The sequence below is a fragment of the Gallinula chloropus genome (genome assembly GCF_964237585.1).
Source record: "Gallinula chloropus genome assembly, chromosome: 3".
In the NCBI taxonomy this organism is placed as follows: Eukaryota; Metazoa; Chordata; class Aves; order Gruiformes; family Rallidae; genus Gallinula; species Gallinula chloropus.
In genome coordinates, this window is record NC_140087.1 from 37,851,602 (window position 1) to 37,865,593 (window position 13,992).

Genomic DNA, 13,992 nt, shown 5'->3' on the forward strand with positions numbered 1-13,992 from the left:
AAGGAAGGAAAACTCTAGGAACAACATATGGAAATTCACACTCTGCATATAACAGTTTGTTGGATTGTCCTGCCCTCCTGTCAGAGGAGGAAACAGAGCTCTCCAGCTGCCCCCTTGTTCTCCAACATATGCTTCTTACAGGCTAGGTGAATGCAAGGTGGAGAGCAGCTCACGGTGGCTGCTGGTATTCTTCTCCAGCACAGATGAGCAGGAAAAGGAGCAGGACTGGCTGAAACAGTGTAAAATGCTTGAAGCATTTTCCATATTTTCACAGAAAGCAAGAAGTTTTTCTGGGAGCCTGTCTACACTTGGCAAGAGAGAATGATGCGTTTGAACTGAGGTCAAAATTACAACTCCTTTGCCTACTTCTGAAGGTGCAAGCCACCTTTTCACATAGTAACTAACATGAGAATTTTCTCATCTAACCCCTAGTACGCATCCTTTGCAAGCAACATCTGAAAAACTAAGTACAGGCCTTGTCATTTCCAGCGGATTCAATCTCTCCACGCCTGGGGAAAAGCAAGAAGAATAAACATGGTGGGAGTCTCCAAGTCACCAGGGTGGAATTTCCATACCAGCTAGCTACAGAGAAGGCCACTGCCAAACTCATACACCATGTCTGGCAGTACTGCGGAAAGCTAGACAGGCACCCTCAGAAGAAGGCTGGAGGTAGTGAACACCCATGTACACACTGGACCATTTGAACAGGGGAAGGGAGAATATTGTTTTCTTGTTGGCTTTCTAAAACCATCAGGACAGCTTTTCTTTGTGACCAGTCTACAAAGAAGCCCAAGCAAAAACCAGAGTGATGTTCACTGAGCAGTCTCCCTTCTGTAGGAACTCTGAAACTATTCCTGAAACAAGACAGAAGCTGAAGTGTCTTAATTATCTGCTACAGACACAGGGCTTAGGTCAGGAGAACCTGTGATGTCACCAGCAATCAGGTGACAGCTGATGTAATTAGGTGAACCCAATCAACACAGGAGGAACAGGGATCTGGGTCACAGTCTGAGCAGATTAATGAATATGCATCCGCACAAGGTCGTTTGCCAGAAAGGGAATCTTGGCAGCTTGTTACAATTCTACTGCTGCCCTGCTTTGCTCTGGAACAGGGAAGCAAAAACACGCAATGCTAAGAGTGTAGCAGGAACGCTCAATTTACTCATACATTTGAATATTTATGCTGCTTAATGGACTTCTTGGAAAATTAAACTGATGTTCAAGTCCCATTTGGTAGATTAAGATGGAAACCTAATGTATCTCTGAAGATTGGCTTACGACATGGTGGGATGCTTTTAAAACACAGGATTCTTCTGAGCAAGTATCCATTATGATATTTTCACATGCCACTGACGGGCTAAGACAACATGCCGTTCAGTTTATGTTTTTACGTTTCAGAAATAGAACAGCAGATTTATGCTTCAGCTTTTGCTGTCAGCTCTTTACCTCCTTCACTTTCTCAGGTTTGAAAAGCAAGTGGCCTGACTAATATTTTTTCAACTTTATATAGATTATAGTAGCTCAAAAATATGTTGCTCTACCCAAGCAGTACCATGTGTCCCGGGAAAGGATATCCTGAAAACTACTGGAGTCAAGTGTGCCATCACTGCTGGGGCTGTAAGACACCAGTAGTTCAGAGATGCAGCAGGAGAAGCTGAATCACAGATGTGCAGGAGGGAAAGACCCAAACATAACCGTCTGAAGAGCATCCACAAAAAGTAGACAAAAGTGAAGTGTTATCGGGCCACACTTCAGAACCATTTTGGCAAGAGAGGCACAGAGTTGGTGGCCCAGCTAGGCAGATGGTGTTCTCCCCATGCAGCCTGCGCAGAAACCCTTCCATCTGTTTGCATGTTTGAAACAGACTAAGATAGGAATTACAGGACTTTTATTACAAAAAACATTTTTAATACTCTGAAAAATATTTATTTGATCCCATGTTAACATTGATGAACTCAGGCTACATAGCCTCAGAAATTCTCGTGAGGGGCCGAAAGGATTAGCAGGAGCAGCAGATTACTTCTTTTGGCAAGCAGTCCCAGCTATCACACAAGCTGCAGAAGGAATTTCAGCTGTTCATAAGACAAAAATCATTCTGTTGCTGCTGTTTTCTTTGAAAGAAATGCTTAGGTACCTAGTCACACATGTAAGTATTTACCACCTATCTAGCTAATGTGCTTTTTCATTTTTAATAAGGGAGTTTTCTGCAGTTTGAATTGTATCACAGATAGCTGCTGGTTCTTTATGTAGTATCTCCTGCTCATTATTTCCTCAGAAGCAGAATGACCAATGAAGTTTTACACTGTGGGGACGGCACCACAGACATACCTAACAAAGTCGGTGACAAAGGTTCCGCATGGGGTATCGACAGTGCTTATATTATTTTTCAACTGCAATTCTATGCTAGTGCTAAAAAAATAGTTTAAAAAATATTCAAGCCCCAGACAAACAGTACCATTTATTTCAGTGCATTTTCTGCAACTTTGTTAGGATACATGGCAATGTAATAAGATTGCACAACCGAAGGAGAGCTGGATCGTCACCTCTTGGAGAGACACTCAGCCTTAGTGGAAACACAGCCAAGCAGCAGCTAGGCTACACCTCAGAGGCACATGTTACCCTCTGCCAAGTCCTTGAAAAAGCATCTCTCAACTATTAGCTGCTGCTGCCGTGGGTTAAATTCTCAAGGAGATGCTATAAACTTTCACATTTCTGACTGTCTCCTGATTGCTGTCAGTCACCAAAGCTCCCACAGCATTCAGTGCAGCACAGCTGTCCTCTCCTCAGCTTTGATCCTGACAAGAAGCCCCAGGGAAACATGTAGGGCAGCAAGACCATGCACACACCTTCCCTCCTGGCCAGGGCCACTCTGACACACCTGATATTCTAAGAGTGAAGGGCAGCACGTAGAAGCAAATGACTTTAAGCAAATTTATTTTACTTTTTCTATTTATTGTTAGAAAATGAAGAAACACCTGAAAGTAGAATTCAAATGTACAAAAGTGAGGAAAAGCGTATTGGCATAGCAATAGGGGAAACTTAAGGAGGATCATATGTATCAGAACTAGAGTCTATATAAAATTAACAGTGAATTTTTAGGCTGCATATCAGAACGAACTTCTCAACAATAAGACTCTTTAGCAAAATCTTTTAAGATTATGTTTGGGATATTTGACACCAAATTATACCTGCTTGGATTATTAAAATGTTTAGAGAATCCTGCTTTGACAAAGACACAAATTGTGGAACAAAGCATTTTTAATTTCCAGTTGCTATACATTTGTTTTTCTTTGTGGGTCAGCACTTAACATTGCTGGAAAGACATTAAGGAACAGTAGTCATTTCCTAAACCACCTGCTTTACACTAACACTGTTTCCAGAATAATGTCTTAAGGGACTCTTTAAATTTGCATCTCAGAGTCAATGCAATATTCATGGATTGCAGTATTTGTTTATGGCTCTTCCTGTAGTTAATTCTGTCATTCCACTATCTCCGGTATTCAGGAGCGGAAAAACTTAAATCAGAATAAAAAAATAAGTTGGGCAAGTCATCCATATTCATACAAATGGTTTGTAAGTTGAAGGCTTTTTGTAAAAATTAGAAATAGAGCACTTAACCTCATGAATACATTTACAGCTCAAAACAAGCAAGAGTGCAACTTTTCCCTTGCAAAACATTTTTCCTGCACTGCTTTAGAGTCTACAATGCATAACACGTGGAAGCAGATTAAATGCTTGCTGTGTGAGGAAAAAGAAAATTAAGATACTGAATAGTGAGGAGGAGCACTGAAACAAAAGCAGTCCTCACTGACATCTGGAAGTCTGTTCAAGCAAGAGCAGCAGAGAACTATTTTAACAACAACCCTGGAGAGAGACTAGAATTTCACTCAAGTGCCTGAAAACACAGGATTTTCAGGCCTAGATAGTGTCACACCAAACATAAAGATGCATGGCAGATTTAACCAGATGCAATTCTACTGAAACGTGGATTACTAGCTGTAGAGTAGTAGCTAGCAGAAAGGAAAAATGGGAGGACCAAGAGACAGAGATAGTGAGGACTACAGTAACCTAGGAGTCACAAAGTGCCTTTGTACAAGTGCTCAAACAGGCTCATTTTTTCCTCCACAAACAGAAGGAAATTACTTGGGGTGAGTGAAATTGAGTGCAGCAATCCAAAAATGTTTTTGCACTTAACTGGTCTTGTTAGGGCCAAACAGCAACATCGTAGCTATGGGTTAATAACTATAATGGAGAGAAATTAGTACTTCACTCCATGAGAAAAGGAAAATAAATGCTCCAAACCAGTTTTACAGAGCAGATAGTAATTGCTGTGAAATGTCAGCATTCGCAGAGCTGTATCATACAGATTCGTATACTTCTCCTGTTTTAAGATATCAGAAATAATTGGCTCCCTCAAACTGTAACTATCAGTGATGCATAAGTCTCAAAGCTGACAAAGGACAGTAATGTAACTGTTTGTCTCCCTTGAAGATTGAGGAGCTCCACTTACACTCCATCCATTATATATGCCACGTTTCTTCTTTGTCTTCAAATTGTCTACAGGCTGAGTACATGGTATTGTGAGTAAACGAAAGGGAAGAGAGGCAGTGGAAGTCCCTGTCAACTAGGAAAAGTGTTCTGGTAAACATAAGCATGCACAGCTGCGTATGATAAAGTTTCTGTGAGCTATTGTCAAACATCAAAACACAGTCCAAAGCTCACTGAAGTCAAGGAGTTGTTCTCTCACTATATGGCCTGTTCAGAGGGAAAGTTACTTTCTGATAGATATTGCACTAGCAGATGGTTTGTATCAAGACCCTCGTGATAAAATTGTACAGATGACCTCTCACACACCCCCTTCTTTATATTAATTAGGTTGGGCAGTTTCTTCTGCATAGGAAATTACCAAAAAACTAGATAACTTCGGACCAAGGCACTTCTACTTCAAGCAAGTTTATATAAAATGTATGAATTCCCCTGAACTGTAACCACAGGTATTTGAATGTTTTTTGCATGATAAATAGTTGAAAGATTAAATCTTGCCTAGCCAAAAGGCAAGTCCTTTAAAACTGGGCAAAATCTTCCCAGTAGATTTATTCTTTTGCTTAGTGGTAAGGGAACACATCTGAAAGACTGCACCAGCCAGGACAGATGGCAGCCAACACATTCCTTGAGTCATATAACTTTGCTTATACTAGGTCACAACAAATGCCTCAAGGCAGTGAATGTGATTCACCAACAAGTCAAGTAAAATGTGCCAGAAAGGTACCATCCCATGTTCATTTCATATATACATTAACCTGCCAAAAGGAATGCTAATGATTGCCTCACTCTCTTCTCCTGTGTAGTCAGCAGTTCCTAAGGGGAACTGCACAAAGCTAACCAAACTTGCTTGGTGGAAGACTGAGTGGTCCCAGTACTACATTTGGGCAAAAAAATATGGTTAAGAATCAGCATTGATACACTCGGGGCTTTTAGAGAACAGCCTGAAGGAAACCAGCACAAGGTGCTAAAGCTTGGATGTCATATTAGCAGTGCCTTAAGGCAGCTCCTCAATGGGTTATCGCAAGCGCTGCAGAGTGCAAAGGAATCTCATTTACTCTCTTCCCGTCAGGCACTGGATGGTCCCCATGCACCGCCTGTGCTTCTTGCTCTAAATCATGAAATGTGCCTGGGCAGAGCACAGGGACTCACATAGCTCTTACAAAACACGATACTGAAAAGGAAACGCTGGTAAGACCTTGATAGTACCAGTGCAGAGTATTTCAAGTCAATATGAAATATTCACAACTGAACGTTGACCCATCTTACCCAGACTTCAAAGGGTATCTCTTTAGAGATGGAAGAGTAACTACCTGTATCTAAAAAGCTCCAAATGCGAGGAGACAAATAACTTAAAAGTCTTTGTGGAAATGTGAAACAGTTTGCCCCCCAAATAGATAAGTATCAGCTGTTATTGCTTGGAATAAAAGTTTATCCCTTACAAACACCATGAAAGAAAAAGGTCCAGTCCACCTGCATTTAAGGTACACGAATGAACCAACACAAGACCAGAACAAACTGCAGAAGTAGGAAAATGTCACATTTCAACACCAGAGAACAACAAAGTGGAGAAATACAATGGCTTTAGATAAAGTGGTGGTACAGCTTAATATCTTAGTGCCCCTTAGACTGGTTATCAAAGAGTAGGCAGAAATAAAAAGGATTTTCACATTTTTGCTTATTAATCTTTATGTATTTTTAGATATACACATGGAAATGCAGAAAGACATTTTACTATGGAAACAATGAAACCTACTAAAAATGCTACAACTGTCAGAGGTAAGTATCATTAATTCCACCTAACAGCCCTTGAGTATAGCAGACTGCACACTTGCCATGATGACCATTGCCTGGTATGAAGTGGATCCACTTTGGAAGCAAATAAATTACAAGTTTAATGAAGAGCAGTGACAAGAGTTTTGGGAGTAAAAGCCCTTTCCCATTCTTGTAATTGTACTAACTAAAGCAAATATATGACTTTAAGAAAAAAGGAAATTAACTAATTGGCAATTAGCAAAAATCTCTGTGGAACCTACTCTTCTCCTCAAGGCCAAGAGTACAAGGATGAGAGCAGAATAGTGTCAAAAGAGCAAAAAAAAAAAGAATACAAATTAAATTTTGTACTTAAGCTGTTACTGCAATTCTTTCATGCCTGTGAAAGACATGCTTTAAAGATTTAAACTTCAGTGGTTAAGTTACAGTTTTGCATTTTTTAAAAATTAAAACATTTTATTGTTCTTGGTGTTTGCCCTCTGCTGTTTCACCTTGATTTTAACTTGAAAACATGCCCATATTCTCTCTTACATAATAGTAATTGAGCTAATAATACAGTGAGACACAGAAGTGTATTTCCTCCCTGAAGGTTTCAATATGTGCTGTGTGTCAGGAGAGAAAATATTTTAATGGATTGCCACACCATTTCAAATGAAGGTACTTTCAGGTTACATGGGACAACTGAACAACTAAAGTAGAAGAACTTGAGATGCAACAGGCAGAATACAGCCGTCTACTGAAATGAAAGTCTAAGCGAAGCTTATGTAGACAAGCACAAAATTGCCCCGTCTGAAATTGCCCAGAATACTGAGTGGACCCAGCTTTACATTTGCAGAAACCAATGGGTCAGATGCTGAGTTAATATCTGCATGCAAAAATCAGGGGATTCAGCAGCAATGCAACAGGCCACTGGTGAAGCAGAGACTGGGGGAACCATAAAGACCAGCGTGTCACTTCAAGCAAGTTTCCAGCCCAACCGCCCTCTGCCCCGTCAGGCTTAGAAAAGCCCTGAGCAAAACTGACCATGATGCAAGAAGAAAGAAGGAAGAAAAATTACACCACAGATGAGTTGTTGCAGAGTGTTTAGAGTTTTGAGACTGGTTGTAAATGAGTAAGGTCGGGAAAGGTTTTCCAACGAAAAGCTCAGTGAATTTTCCACATAAATGAAAGTAAATATTTTGGGCTTGATTTTGTTCTCCTTCCTGAAAATCAGGAGTAACTCCAGCAAGGATAACCTTGTAAAACTTGTTCAAGAAGGTCCGTTCTGAGCAGAGAAGAATGATCATGAACGCCCTAAAGAAAGGTGATTACCTGCCTTCAGATTGAATTTTTACAGCTCTCACATGCTGTAAGGTAACAGCTGTTTTCCAGGAAGAGCTGCAAAATGCCAAACACACTGCTTTAATCCATAGCAATGGCTTTTTAGGGGTAACATTAACTGGGTACAGAGAGCTGCTTCAGGTATTACCTGTCACAAGGAATACAGCACCAGTCTCTAGAGAGAAGAAACTGGGTGGTTGTGCAACAGATCATGTCAGGGCTTTCAGCTCAGGTACGGTATATACCAGTAACTTGGCTACATATTGCAGAACTGTGGAAGATTTGACAGGCCAGAATTAGCAAACTAGAGGAAAAAAAAACATGTTCTTTTCCTTCTTGACCTGTACACCCCACTACTTTTCCCTCTTTTGACTAGACTTCCTGCCTAGCCTATGCTTCTGCTATTAGGCTCAGATTTTCACAGTGAAAAGAAACAACAAATGGAATATTTACCGTAGAGTAACTCTGAGCCATACAGAACAGGCAGATTTACTACTTCAGGGATTTTCTACAGCTGTACTAAAGAGCATCGTTATGAAGATTGACTGCCTAAAAATGTGGTAACAGCAGCTCATACAATAAAGCATTGATGCAGGTGTTCACCCAACAGGGCAGAGAACAGAACTAGTAGTTACATGGCACTGCTGCTCCACTTCACCCACAGGCACAGGTAGTAGTGTTACTTACTACCTAGCTTACCTTTCTGCCCTTCATTAGCACACAAATTGCTGAACAGCCCAAACTCCTGGAGGCTGGAGCTGGCTGAACGTTTTCCTGGTGGACTGAAAGCTTTGTCAGAAGACATCCACCGGTTGGCTCCTAATAGTTTCTCAGAAACAATGTAGGTTTTCTAAGCTTTTGCTGCAGCTAAAATAGGAACCCTTGGCAGTCTCCCCCATAATGCCAGGTGTTAAACATCCCTGGTAAGTGGATAGATCCAGAAACTGATCATGAGTCTTGGAGAAGTCTGATACGTCTGCAACAAGGGACACAAGATGGAAACAAGGGATTTATCAGCCTTGGAACAAAGCATACTATCTCAGACCAAGCAGAAACCAGTATTTTTTCCTCCAACAGCAGCCTGTAGCAGCTGGCCAAAAAGGAAGAGAAGGGTGTGGCATGAACATACTGGTATTTCCCAAATATCCTCCTGTCCCTGGGCTGTGAGTCAGGGAATTTAAGCCAAAAGTAGTCTTTACACTCAGTAGCCACTTAAAGTTTCTTATGCCAGCAGTTAGTCCAGCCCCATTTGAACCCATGTACACTATTGGCATCTGGTAGCAGGATGTTCCACAGCTTTATTACACAGACCATGAAGCAATAGTTCATTTCATTGCTTTAAAGAGTGCCCTCTATAGTTTCATCTGGTATCCCCATGCTCTTACATTAGGAGGAAAGTTTGCCAGCCTCTGCTCTCCTCAAAGTACCATGATTGTCTAAGGTTTCTATCATGTTTTCCTCAGCTGTTTCCTTTTCAAGCTAAGAAAAGATGTTGATTGTTCAGTTATTCCTCACAGGGAAGCTCTTCCACATCTTTTATTATCTTAATTGCTCTTTATACTGTTCTCATTTCTGTGCCGTCCTTTTCTGAAAAGCAGAAGGACCAGAGATGCATGCAGCATTCAAGACATACAGTACCAGTGCACCATACAATTCCACAATAGTATGAAGACACTCATTTTGTTCTCTGCTTTTCCCTAATTCATAACAATCTGTTGTGTTTTCCATAGCTTCTGAGCACTGTGCTGACATTAATTACAGAACTGTAATAAACCCAGTTGTTTCCCTCCTCCCAACATTGAGAAAGCTTACCATTTATTTCACCTTTTTCTTCATTTTCCAAACATTTCTTTCTCAATGAGAGGATTCTCTTATTGGTACTATGGCTACTGAGATTTTCTTCGGAGTCTCTGACATAAAATATGGGTCTCCCAGAAATTGATATCACCTAAAATCTAACTCATAAAAACTCTATGGGTCTTCTCTTTTAAACCATTTTAAACCATTACCCTCTCAAGGGACAACCTCCAGTCATATTGTGTCTGAAGCACTGAGCAACTTCGAAGATTTTCACATCTTTTATCCCTGAAGGGATAATTGCACTAGCTTCATATCTTAAATTCACGCTATTAAAGGAGAATAAAATATTCTTGCTAACTTCAGAAAAAACCTAAAAACGAATGAATGGATCTTAGAATCAGTGGTCCATATGATTTCTCAAACTAATCACCACTTGAACTGGATTAGCGTTAACTTCGAGAGAGGAAAGGAAAGCTGTTATCTGTACACATGGGATTTAACCTTGCCTGAAACTGGGATGCTCTTTGCAGTGCAAACAGTTGGGACCTGGAAGTCCTAACCACAAACTGAGATTTCACAGTGCTGTCCACTGCAGAGCACAAGAGAACCGGCTTTGCTGGTCTACACTAGGCCAAGAAGAGTTTGTTTCCTATTCAGGATGAGGCTGTCCCCAACCTTCACATTGCCTGGACCCAAGTGTGTGAAAGCAGAGCAATACCAACAGCACGCGTGCTCAGCTGGAGAAGATGCTGTCATGGGGAAGAAGCAAGGGAGACCAGCGATCTGAAAAACCACAGCCCCTCTGGAAATAAACCCTCATAGTCAATGCAGCGAGAGCGTTGGCTCGTGGAGCTCAGCCGTGTTTCTCTAACATTTGCCACTCACCTAACATGAAGCGCAGGAAGCGCTGCAGATACCGGCGCTGTCATACCTTTTACTGAATTAAAACCCAGGACATTTCAATTGGCCATGGTAGCTGGCACACTGGACAAATTAGTCAGTTTTCATAGACAAAATGGAACTCTAACTCCCCCTTTCTATAATGGGCTTTTAGCGAAATCAGATTTCTGAATCCAGTCATGAACAATTCTAATAACAGCAAACAGGAGAAATCTTTAAGTGTACTATTTATGTGAACAAACTGAATCTTAACCTTGATGGATTATAACAATATTCACCCACAGATAAGGGGAAAGTTTCCACGTCACTTGGCTGTTCCAGTTCATCTCTGGTGGGGAAACTCTTGTAACAGGAGTGCGGATGTCCATAAAGAACATTGCTGCTGGAGTACACTTATTTCTGTGCCCATTTGCTAAGTGTTTTCATTCACCATGCTGTGGATGTATATGTACACATGGGAAAATAATTTAAAAAAAAAAGTTAAATGGGCTCAGGATGATGTGTTTAGGTCTGGTAATAACAAAGCATACAGTAAAACAGTGAATACACACAGTTTTTAATCTGCTTCCTTCTATGTGTGTACTCTGTGTTGTGACCTCTTGAGCAATCTGAATAGATAAAATCCATACCAAAATGTTTATCAAAGTTTTCTTTTAGGTTTTCTGTTTGTTTTTAATTGCTCACAGTGCCACTGAGTAAGCATGTTTTCTATAAACACTGTGCAAACACCACAGTGTTGCACTATCATGGATTTTTGCCTGTGAACAGGATGAAGGTAGAGTCTGCTTCTGGACTGAAAAAAATCTCTTTTGCAAAAAATTCCAAGACAAACATTTTCAATGGCAGTCTTCTTTGCAGAAATGAGATTTTGCCCTCAAAGTAGCTGAAGGGCAAATTTCAAGCCCTCAGCCTTAATTGGATTTTGAGTATTCAAAATTGACCCACATACAGCCTTATCTATACAAAGGCATCCTCACCACAGCCAATGGCAGCTTGGCACTATATATATATATATATATATATATGGACTGTCAGGAGCAACAGTGGAGGCTTGTCAACTCTGGCTGCTGGTCCCCAAAAGCAGTGAATTGCTCTGAGGTGGCTTCAGATGACCTATCACTGCAAGCGGGTACAGGAACTTGAGGGATGTGCACATTCAGCATCCCACCATCACTGCAGGTAACTGTTAGGGACAGTGGCACACCTGTTGTATTAATAAAAACATTAAAAAATGTAATGTAGGCAAGGCTCAGAGGTGGTGGGGAGGCATGTATGAATGGGACAAGCCACTACGTTTTTCAGTGGAGCCCCAAGTGTTCATTTCTGCTATTTTTCTCTCAAGCATGAACTAGGGGGAGCACTGCTAGGATGGTGAGTTGAAGTGACAGCAGTTATTTGAGAGACGTATGTTGGAAATCAATTAACTAAGCATCCTTGCATGGGCTTTAATGGGTGCCAGAGCATAAGAATGCTCTGACCTTGCCTTGTCACCAAAACAAGGATGTCTATCCTTGCAAATCCCTTGAAGAGAAAATGGATACTGGGTACCAGGGAGGCAGAGAAGTCAGTTGCCTTAATGTGATATATAAGCATCTTAACTTACTGTTACAGTGTCGCCAGCGAAAGCAAAGAACTAACTGAATTTTTTAATGACATATGAGAACAGCACTATGAGCACACACCCTGGCACAGCAGTTTAAACCAACATTCAGCTACACAGCATGAAAAAGTCCCCAACTATCCAGCACACCACTGAACAAACAGATAGTTTCCAATGCTTATCAGGGGAATATTTAGGAATTCATTTTACAAAATAGCTGAAATTCATCTAACCATCACAAACCCATGAAGTCTAATTACTTCACGATGACAGAGCTGGTAACTCTGAGGTGGTACAGATAGTCTGAATTCAAACTGCCTTTAATTCGGTTATCAGAATATTTTTCTTAGAAAACTGTGTGGTTTCCATAAGAAAAATCCCCAAGTCTATCCCTATTTTCTTGCAGGAAAATAGAAAGTAATAATGTAATTTATGTATGACTGTTTGCTATAAAAGTGCAAATTACTTTAAATGAATTCATACATATTTGCACACATGAATAAGAAAATATAAAATACATCAATAGCTTTTATATGACTAAAGTGAAAATCAAAGATGAGAATCTCCAAAAAATGGCTTCAAGTTCCCAGTCTATAGCTGAAAAGTTCAAAAGGTAAAAACTACCTTCAAGATTTGGGTATCTTGTGATAACTACGATTATTCCATACAGCTAGAGAAGTAGAAAGACTTTTCCAATTAGAATGAAATATAAAAGGAATAAGTTTCAGATGTTACTTTGGTAGAAGCAAGTAAAAGAAAGCAAAAGACTAGATAAGAAGCTAGGAAAAAAGTGACTAAGTGTCTAGAGAGATATAGATTGAAAAGCCAAAATGAGTCCAAAAGAGACTAAACAGCCAATGGGTTATTTTTAAAACCCTCTCATCCGTCCTGCCCACCACACAAACAGAAAGATTCTCAGTAAAGAACAAGTAACAAAGCAACATTCAAGACATGCCTACAATGTCTTAAACAGATCAGGCCTAAAAGACAAGATTTGGTGATAAAGATCATCTGACAGTCTGACATTGATTTAACAGTTTCAAAGTGTCTGAAATAACAGAGGTCAGAACATACAAGAAAGGGAAAATTTGTTAGAGAGCTTTTGTTAAACAAGCAGCAAATATTCCATTAGCCATCGCTCATGCTCTGAAAAAGAATAAGGAAAGCACAAAAGACACCAGTGCAACCAAAGGAGGACTCAGAGCAGGCGTTTCAGATGATGGGATTGTTGTCAGCCTCAATGCCTACCAAAAAACGATACTATTCTCAATACCAAGGAAGGGGGGAATAAAAATCAAGAGCAATTTCCTTCTGCAGCCTGTCAAGAAACAAGTAGGTTTCTGCACCAGAAAGCACTGAGCAGATTTTAAACCATCACTGTCAAGTGGCTGTTCTCGTTTTATAGAGCTAATGTGAAGTGACAAGCACCATTCATGAAAAATATTAGGTATTTCCAGAAAGCTTTTGATGGCAATTGCGCTGTCAGAAAAGTCCATCTCTTTGGTAGTATAACTAGAATAAAACAAGAACGTATAACATTCCTGTTACTGTCCTTACCAGTCACAACCAGGGTGCAACAAAATTAGCTGCAGTGAGCAACTGAGAAGTTTCATGAGCAAATAAATGGTACATTCAGATTTATTTTTTTTTCTTTTCACTTCCAAAGTGGAAGAAACAGACCAGATGTCAGCGGACATCGCAAAACATATTGGTCACTTTATTGACAGGGAAGACAAAACCCATGGCTAATAATTATTTAAAACCAACCCCACAGTAGCTCAAGAAATATCAATATAATTTTACCGTAAGTAATGAAAATTGAGGAAGTTGCTTTGTAAAGTTGTCTTGTAAAACTTTAGAGAAGGGGATAAACAAGGTATGAATCAAAACTGCTATTACATACAAATTTTTTTGCTTGTCTTATTAGGTCTGTTCTCCTTGCCCAGAGCAGAGTCACAGAATTCCACAACAGCATTTGATAAAAGAAATCCACTCATTTAAAAAACCTCATGGGAGAACTCCAGAATCCATTGTATCGTAAGCTGAGCACATGGGCA